Source organism: Nerophis lumbriciformis, linkage group LG02 (assembly GCF_033978685.3).
Source record: "Nerophis lumbriciformis linkage group LG02, RoL_Nlum_v2.1, whole genome shotgun sequence".
Taxonomy (NCBI): Eukaryota; Metazoa; Chordata; class Actinopteri; order Syngnathiformes; family Syngnathidae; genus Nerophis; species Nerophis lumbriciformis.
In genome coordinates, this window is record NC_084549.2 from 68,597,202 (window position 1) to 68,607,500 (window position 10,299).

The window sequence follows — 10,299 nt, forward strand, 5'->3', positions numbered from 1 at the left end:
GTGTCGGATGTGTTAATGTCCTTGCGTGTTACCTTAGATTGGTAAACAACTGATGTTTGTAAGCACCCCCCGTTGAGAGGGCAATCGGGTTTCTTGCGGCAGTTGCAGCCTTTGTTGGTTTTGGAGTCGTTCTGTCCGGGGGCCGACGGCTCATTTGCAATTGTTTTGTTGTGGTTTGAGATAATTTGTGGTATATTGTTCATACAGCTGTAGCTCAATTTAATGTTGTTCTTGTTGAATACTTTTCTTAGGGTGTTGCCTTTGGGGAAGTGTTTGTCAATCAGAGTGAGGAATTTGTGGCCAATGTTAGTTGAGACGTTTTTGCTGTATGGGGGGTTGTACCAGATGATGTTGTTTCGTTTTCTGTTCTTTTTTGGTTGGTTTCCTGGCGTGGGTTCATAGGTGAGGGTGAAATTGTATCCGCTCTAGTATTGCGCTCTACTACGGTATCGAGCACTATTTTTTGGATAACCTTATTAAGACATATATATATATATATATATATATATATATATATATATATATATATATATATATATATATATATATATATATATACATACACATCCTGAAAATATGCAAACAAAACTGTGTTTAGATAATTGATACTTCAAACTTGCATAAATAAATATTAAGGAATATAACATAACTTGGCTTCTGAGAGTTTCAAAATGTAATGAATAAAATGCTAAAGTTGTTGATAAACAAGCAATTATTTTAATAATTAGATATGGTCATTTTAAATGAATTACTATGATCATTTAAAATTAATTATTTCAAACATGTTTATTTTAATGTATAATTCTATGGCTGGATGTATTAAGGAGTCAGAAAAAATACAAATAAAAATACAATAAATTTTGATGTTTTTAGCAAAATATAGTAAAAATTTATTTAGTTTTTTTTTTTTTTTTTAAATTAACAAATATATTTATTTGTAGGTAAGATAAACATAATAATACAATTTATCTCTAGTCTGGGTGATTTAGTTCTTGTCACCCTGTTGTCCTCACTCAGGTCTGCATGGAGCTGGAGGGGGCGTGGCCTCCAGCTCCGGCTGAAAACCGGGAGATTTTCAGGAGAATATTTTGGCCCGGGAGGTTTTCAGGAGAGGCGCTGAATTTCGGGAGTCTCCCGGAAAATTCGGGAATGTTGGCAAGTATGATAAAGTGATTATTACAAGTAAGTCAGGGAAATGAGAAGGGAAGAATGCGATTGTAGTAACACCTAGTGGTCATTGGGGGTACTTCACCAAACAAATATAGTACCATAAACACACAGTATGTGCACATGCACTAAAAAAACTAATTACTGCATGAATTCGGTTTAAGCCAACTTTTTAAAACGCATGTAAAAAAAAAAAATTAAGTTTTTTGAGTCTTTAAAGATGATCCAGAACACTTATAGATCAATATTCTCTGATTTATTTTATTTTTGTACAGAAAAGTCCCAACAACTTTAATATAAAGTAACCAGAATATGAATTAAAATACATAATTGAATAACTTAGTTATTATTCACATAAATATGATTATAATTTTACAAGAATGTAAAGTAGAGGTGTTCTTGAACGCACCACAGTTGTAAGTGGTGAGACGTGCACGACTTTCACCTGTGCTGCCACAGATATATTTGTTATGTTCATATTTTCACGTCGACGTGAGCTTTGATGACGTCGTGACCTAACTCCTGTGTCATTACCAGTGATGACCACTAGGTGTCAGCCCAGCAGCAGTGATGGGGTCAGGGTGGTCGCCCTACGGATGTAGAATTGTCTCACATCAACTTATATATATCAATATGATATTAATACATATGCATATATTAATAAATATACAAATACAAATGTGATATATAAATAAATAATTTATATAAATAAACGCGTATTTGTAAATATATTTTTGAGATTTGAAAATATATACACATAAAATGTATAAATAGAAAAATGTGACTTACAAATAAATCAAGAATTTGTATATATATATATATAAATATGCTTGATTTTATATTTGTATTGAATTTGCATATGTGGATCGTTTTTCTTGCTTTTGTGTCGATGAGACATTCCTCCCACAAACCAGCTGCACAAATAAATGTGACCTACACACACTCCCCTGAACAACCAGCAGAGGGCACTGCAGCCAGAGCGGTCTGGGTCACAGAGCATTATATGCATTATATATTATTTCTTTCGTTTAAAAAAAAAAAAGTATATTATGTTTATAAAGTCAGTAAATACGTCCCTGGACACATGAGGACTTTGAATATGACCAATGTAACGACTTGGTATCGGATTGATTCCCAAATTTGTGGTATCATCCAAAACTAATGTAAAGTATCAAAGAAGGGAAGAATAAGTGATTATTACATTTGAACAGAAGTGTAGATAGAACATGTTAAAACAGAAAATAAGCAGATATTAACAGTAAATGAACAAGTAGATTAATAATTCATTTTCTACCTCTTGTCCTTAATAATGTTGACAAAATAATAGGTGTATAAATGACACAATATGTTACTGCATACGTCAGCAGACTAATTAGGAGCCTTTGTTTACTTACTTACTACTAAAAGACAAGTTGTCTTGTATGTTCACTATTTTATTTAAGGACTGAACTGCAATAAGAAACATGTTTAATGTACTCTAAGATTTTTTGTTAAAATAAAGCCAATAATCGAAATAATTTTAGTACCTGTACCAAAATATTGGTATTGTTACAACACTAATACATACACATATATATATACATACAGTACATTTATATATATATATACATACATATGTGTGTTTGAGTAGAAGAACCACCAGAGACAGAATAGGTATTTTGTCATTTTATCTCCAAAGCTTTGGAAATATAATGAGACCAGTCCAGCATAGAACATTCAATCGCGCAGCTAAGATGGTCTGATCTAAAATATGGAAACCTTCTATTCTATAAAGTCTCTCTCCCTCCCGCCCTCGCTGTCTTGTCTTTCCAGCCCAAACACATGCCCATTGTCCTCCGCAGCTCTACACAAGAAGAGATAAGGAGAAGGGGTATCTCTCCTCCTTACATTCCATAGTCAAGGTTAGCACACAGTACTTGCAGACAACCAAAAGACCACAATTGGAAGAAAAACACAATATAATTATGAAAATAAAGAAGTAACACTTAAATACGGATATATGTAAATATCCGCCTCCGACAATACCCATGATTGTCACACTAGGTGTGGCGAAATTATTCTCTGCATTTGACCCATCACCCTTGATCACCCCCTAGGGAGGTGAGGGGAGCAGTGAGCAGCAGCGGTGACCGCGCCCGGGAATCATTTTTGGTGATTTAACCCCCAATTCCAAGCCTTGATGCTGAGTGCCAAGCAGGGAGGTAATGGCTCCCATTTTTATAGTCTTTGGTATGACTCGGCCGAGGTTTTGAACTAACTGGAGTCTGATACTTTTGAACTAAACAGCTGGGATAAAAACAAATGAGATGTGCAGTGTGGTCTTAGATGATGTCATCCAGACTTTGAGGAGGAGGAGAGGTTGACCATGTCTTGAGCTCCCTTGGCTCCTGACAGAAGAACCCCAGCAGGACCCAGAGGAAGGGAGGGAGGGAGGGAGGCGGGGGCGGCCTTCGGGTCGCAGATGTAAGCTTTGTACTCAGGTAGATCTCCAAGGGCCTCATTGGCTGTCACCACTCATCTCATCACGCCTGCTCAGCACGTATGTTGTGTAGCGGGAGTCCAAACACCCCCCACCCCTCCCCCCCTGCGGCCTCCTGAGCCAACAGAACACCCCCCCCACCCCTCGGACTCCCTCCTTCCAGTCCAAAACCTGGAAAGTTATCATGATATCATAATAAAACCAGCAGTTGCCTGAGAGCTCAGCTTAGCGCCCAAATAAGGGCGTCCACCTCGCTGTGACATCACAACGTAGAAAGAATACACAACCTTATGAGTTGGTGTTTTCATGTGTTGTAAGACGAGTAGGAAGTATTGCATTCACCCCAGACGTGGTGTTTTGTTTCATCCCTCAAATGTTGGCTTGGTGTCAAACGTGATGTTTGTGTTACTTTGAAGGACACACAATGGATCTGTGTTGTTGTATTGATTGGATGTTTGGGCCTGCTGAGAAACCTTCAATACACTTTCATTTCTTCTTCAGCGCTTTTCTACTCTGGCTGCACCAAAGGTTGCCCCTGTGTGTGTGTGTGTCTGTGTTTACGTGTATGTGTGTTTTTCAGTGTGTGCGTATGTTTACGTGTGTGTGTATACGTGTGTGTTTTTCAGTATGTGTGTGTATGTTTACATGTGTGTGTGTTTGTGTTTTTGAGTGTGTGTGTGTATGTTTACGAGTATGTGTCAATGTGTGTTTACGTGTGTGTATGTTTGTATGAATGTGTGTCTACGTGTGTGTATGCTTGTGTGTGTACGTGTGTTTTTCAGTGTGTGTGTATGTTTGCATGTGTGTGTGTAAATGTGTGTTTTTCAGTGTGTGTGTTTGTTTACCAGTGTGTGTGTTTTTCAGAATGTGTGTATGTTTACGTGTGTGTATGTGTGTGTGTGTGTGTGTGTTTTTCAGTGTGTGTATATTTACTTGTGTGTTTTTCAGTGTGTGTGTGTATGTTTACATGTGTGGAAATGTGTGTTTTTCAGTGTGTGTGTCTATGTTTACGTGCATGTGTTAATGTGTGTTTACGTGTGTGTATGTTTGTATGAATGTGTGTCTACGTGTGTGTATGCTTGTGTGTGTACGTGTGTTTTTCAGTGTGTGTGTGTATGTTTGCGTGTGTGTGTATATGTGTTTTTCAGTGTGTGTGTTTGTTTACCAGTGTGTGTGTTTTTCAGAATGTGTGTATGTTTACGTGTGTGTGTGTGTGTGTGTGTGTGTGTGTTTTTTTCAGTGTGTGTATATTTACTTGTGTGTTTTTCAGTGTGTGTGTGTATGTTTACATGTGTGGAAATGTGTGTTTTTCAGTGTGTGTGTCTATGTTTACGTGTGTGTGTTAATGTGTGTTTACATGTGTGTATGTTTGTCTACGTGTGTGTATGCTTGTGTGTGTACGTGTGTTTTTCAGTGTGTGTGTATGTTTGCGTGTGTGTGTATATGTGTATTTTTCAGTGTGTGTGTTTGTTTACCAGTGTGTGTTTTTCAGAATGTGTGTATATTTACGTGTGTGTATGTGTGTGTTTTTCAGTGTATGTACATGTGTGTTTTTCAGTATGTGTGTATGTCTACGTGTGTGTATGTGTGTGTATATTTACTTGTGTGTTTTTCAGTGTGTGTGTGTATGTTTACATGTGTGTTTACGTGTGTTTTTCAGTGTGTGTGTATGTTTACGTGTATGTATTAATTTGTGTTTACGTGTGTGTATGTTTGTCTACGTGTGTGTATGCTTGTGTGTGTACGCGTGTTTTTCAGTGTGTGTGTATGTTTACGTGTATGTATTAATTTGTGTTTACGTGTGTGTATGTTTGTCTACGTGTGTGTATGCTTGTGTGTGTACGTGTGTTTTTCAGTGTGTGTGTATGTTGATGTGTATGTGTTTAGGTTTGTGTGTTTATGTTAATGTGTGTGTTTTTCAGTGTGTGTGTGTATGTTTACGTGTGTGTGTTTATGTTTATATGTGTTTTTCAGTGTGTGTGTTTTTCAGTGTGTGTATGTATACGCGTGCGTTTGTTTGTGTGTTTTTCACTGTGTTTGTATGTGTGTGTGTGTGTCTATGTTAATGTGTGTGTTTTTCAGTGTGTGTGTGTGTATGTTTACGTGTGTGTGTTAATGTTTATGTGTGTGTTTTTCAGTGTGTGTGTGTATGTTTACGTGTGTGTGTTAATGTTTATGTGTGTGTTTTTCAGTGTGTGTGTAAGTGCGTATCTATGCGTGTGTGTTTACGTGTGTGTGTTTATGTTTATGTGTGTGTTTTTCAGTGTGTGTGTATGTTTGTATGTGTGTGTGTTTATGTTAATGTGTGTGTTTTTCAGTGTGTGTATCTTTATGTGTGAGTGTTTACATGTATGTGTGTGTGTATGTTTATGTGTGTGTGTTTATGTTTGTGTGTGTTTTTCAGTGTGTGTGTGTATGTTTGTATGTGTGTGTGTTTATGTTAATGTGTGTGTTTTTCAGTGTGTGTATCTTTATGTGTGAGTGTTTACATGTATGTGTGTGTGTATGTTTATGTGTGTGTGTTTATGTTTGTGTGTGTTTTTCAGTGTGTGTGTGTATGTTTACGTGTGTGTGTTAATGTTTATGTGTGTGTTTTTCAGTGTGTGTGTGTATGTTTACGTGTGTGTGTTTATGTTAATGTGTGTGTTTTTCAGTGTGTGTATCTTTGTATTTGTTGACAAAGTGGTGACCTTCGCCCCATCCTCGTTTGTGAATGACTGAGCATTTCATGGAATCTACTTTTATACCCAATCATGGCACCCACCTGTTCCCAATTAGCCCGTTCACCTGTGGGATGTTCCAAATAAGTGTTTGACGAGCATTCCTCAACTTTCTCAGTCTTTTTTGCCACTTGTGCCAGCTTTTTTGAAACATGTTGCAGGCATCAAATTCCAAATGAGCTAATATTTGCATTTCTCAGTGTGAAGATGAAATATCTTGTCTTTGCAGTCTATTCAATTGAATATAAGTTGAAAAGGATTTGTTGTATTCTCTTTTTATTTACCATTTACACAACGTGACAACTTCACTAGTTTTGGGTTTTGTAGATAAATGTTCTTATCATCATGATTACATCTTAGATAAATGTTTTTAATCATGATCATTTGATCTTAAATGTTTTTATCCTCATGTTTGTATTGAGTGTCAGCGTTGTGAGGGATCATCTAAAAATGCTCTTCCTGTGTGATTTGGTTTCACCAAACTTCACACAGCTGGAGAGAGAGTGCAGAGCAGCTTGGTAATTACAGCGCCGACTGAAGGTCAGCAAATGTCAGCCTGCTAATAATAGTTTTCTTCGTTAGCTTCATCAGCAGGAGGCCATCACTCATCAATCAATCATCAATCATCAACACACACACTGTGGCTTCTTGCTCTTACTGGCCACTGGCATGGTGGTCATGTGACCACAGGATGACATCATCTGACTTGTGACCACAGGGTGACATCATCTGACATGTGACCACAGGGTGACATCATCTGACATGTGACCACAGCCAGACCTCACCTGGAGCGTCCACTCAAACACTCTCTTTATGAGCTCACACACACACACACACACACACACACACACACACACACACACACACACACACACACACACACACACACACACACACACACACACACACACACACCTGGTCGAGTCATGCAGTGATAAAGTGATCGAGTCATGCAGTGATAAGTTGATGCTGTGATAAAGTGATGCAGGGATAATGTGATACGGTGACAAAGTGATGCATTGAACAAGTCACGCAGAGATAAAGTCATGCAGTGATAAGGTGATGCAGTTATAAAGCCATGCAGTGATAAAGTGATGCTGTGATAATGTGACACAGTGACAAAGTGATTCATTGAACAAGTCATGCAGTGATAGGTGATAAAGTGATGCAATGATGAAGTGATGCATTGAACAGGTCAGGCAGTGATGCAATGATAAAGTGATGCATTGAACAAGTCATGCAGTGATAGAGTGATAACATCATGCAGTGATAAGGTGATGCACTGTTAAAGTTAAAAAGTGATAAAGCCATGCAGTGAAAAGTGAGGCATTGAGTAAGTCATGCAGTGATAAAGTGATGCAATGATAAAGTGATGCAGTGATAAAGTGATGCATTGAACAGCCATGCAGTGATAAAGTGAGAAAGTGATGCAATGATAAAGTGATCCTGTGATAATGTGATGCATTGAACAAGTCATACAGTGATAAAGTAATGCAATGATAAAGTAATACATTGATAAAGTGGTGCATTGAACAAGTCATGCAGTGATAAAGTGATGAGTGATAAAGTGATCCAGTGGTGCAATGATAAAGTGATACAGTCATGCAGTGGAGCAGGGATAAACTGATGCAATGATAAAGTGATGCAATGATAAAGTGATTCAGTGATAAAGTGATGCATTGAACAGCCATGCAGTGATGCAGTGATAAAGTGATGCAATGATAAAGTGATCCTGTGATAATGTGATGCATTGAACAAGTCATACAGTGATAAAGTAATGCAATGATAAAGTAATACATTGATAAAGTGGTGCATTGAACAAGTCATGCAGTGATAAAGTGATGAGTGATAAAGTGATCCAGTGATGCAATGATAAAGTGATACAGTCATGCAGTGGAGCAGTGATAAAGTGATGCAGTGATAAAGTGATGCAATGATAAAGTGATCCTGTGATAATGTGATGCATTGAACAAGTCATACAGTGATAAAGTAATGCAATGATAAAGTAATACATTGATAAAGTGGTGCATTGAACAAGTCATGCAGTGATAAAGTGATGAGTGATAAAGTGATCCAGTGATGCAATGATAAAGTGATACAGTCATGCAGTGGAGCAGTGATAAAGTGATGCAATGATAAAGTGATACAGTGATAAAGTCATGCAGTGATACAGTGATAAAGTCATGCAGTGATGCAATGATGAAGTGATCCTGTGATAAAGTGATGCATTGAACAAGTCATGCAGTGATAAAGTGATGAGTGATAAAAGTGATACAGTGATAAAGTCATGCAGTGATAACATGATACAGTGATAAAGTGATGCAGTGATAAAATGATACAGTGATAAATTCACACAGTGATAAAGTGATACAGTGATAAAGTGTTGAGTGATAAAGTGATAAAATGATACAGTGATAAAATGGTACTGTGATAAAGTGTTGAGTGATGAAATGATACAGTGATAACGACATGCAGTGATAAAGTGATACAGTGATAAAGTGTTGAGTGATAAAATGATACAGTGATAAAATGGTACAGTGATAGTGTTGAGTGATAAAATGATACAGTGATAACGCCATGTAGTGATAGTGATAAGTGATAAAATGGTAGTGATTAAGTGATAAAATGATAAAGTGATGAGTGATAAAGTGAGTCATAAAGTGATACAGTGATGAGTGATAAAATGACACAGTGATAAAGTCATGCAGTGATAAGTGATAAAATGGTACAGTGATAAAGTGACACAGAGATAAAATGATACAGTGATCAAGTGATGAGTGATACAGTCAAAGTGATACAGTGATGTGATAAAATGACACAGTGATAAAGTCATGCAGTGATAAAGTGATAAGTGATAAAATGGTACAGTGATAAAGTGACGCAGTGGTAAAATGATACAGTGATAAAGTGATGAGTGATACAGTCAAAGTGATACAGTGATGTGATAAAACGACACAGTGATAAAGTCATGCAGTGATAAAATGATAAAGTGACACAGTGATAACGTCATGCAGTGATAAAGTTTCCAGACTTTTTATCTTTGTGCCAAAGTAACACGATCAATCAAGAAATGATTGAATGAATCAAGAAGTCATTTGGACAAATAAATCAACACATGAATGAATCAATGAATGAATGAACAATGAAAATGTTTACTTAATGAATCAGTAAGTTAAACAAAATAATATTTATTTTCTACCTCTAATATTTTAGATTGGACGAAGCAAAGCGACACGATCTGATTGGTCCTCCTCCTCCTCCCGTCACCATGGAAACAACACATCACTGCTTTATTCACCAGGAGGAAGAGTGTTAATTATTATTATTATTATTAATTATTATAATTAATATTACTGTGGCTCCTCGTTGTGTTCCTCGACTGTCCTGCTGGAGGGGGGGGACGACGACAAAGGGTTGCCATGGCGACGACACAACATAGAGACATTTATTTCTTCTGTCAACACTCAAACTGCCCACAAGGTGGCGCCACTCGTCACCAGCAGAGATGGAGAACCGCATGAAAAACAACCAGAAGTGTGCGTCCTCGTCTCCTCGTCTCCTCGTCTCCTCGTGCAAACGCGAGCGTGTGAGTGATCAATAGCGAGGTTTAAAAAAAAAACACTTGAAGGCGCGCACGCACGCACACACACACGCACGTGCGCGCGCACACACACACATTCACTGTGATTCTTGGCAGACAGGTGTCAAAACGACAGGGGTGGGAGGGGCGGGGCCATCACCCGGGAGGCCCCGCCCTCGTCGGCGAACAGAAGCGTGTAGAAAAGGGAGAAGAAGAAGAAGAAGAAAAAAAAAGAGGTGGATCATTCTTCTTGTTGAACTTTCAGACGTCCGTATATTTATATCCGTATATTTAGATGTATTCATATATTCTTTGTACACTTGACAACTTTCGCTTTCTGTTCGTCCGAAATA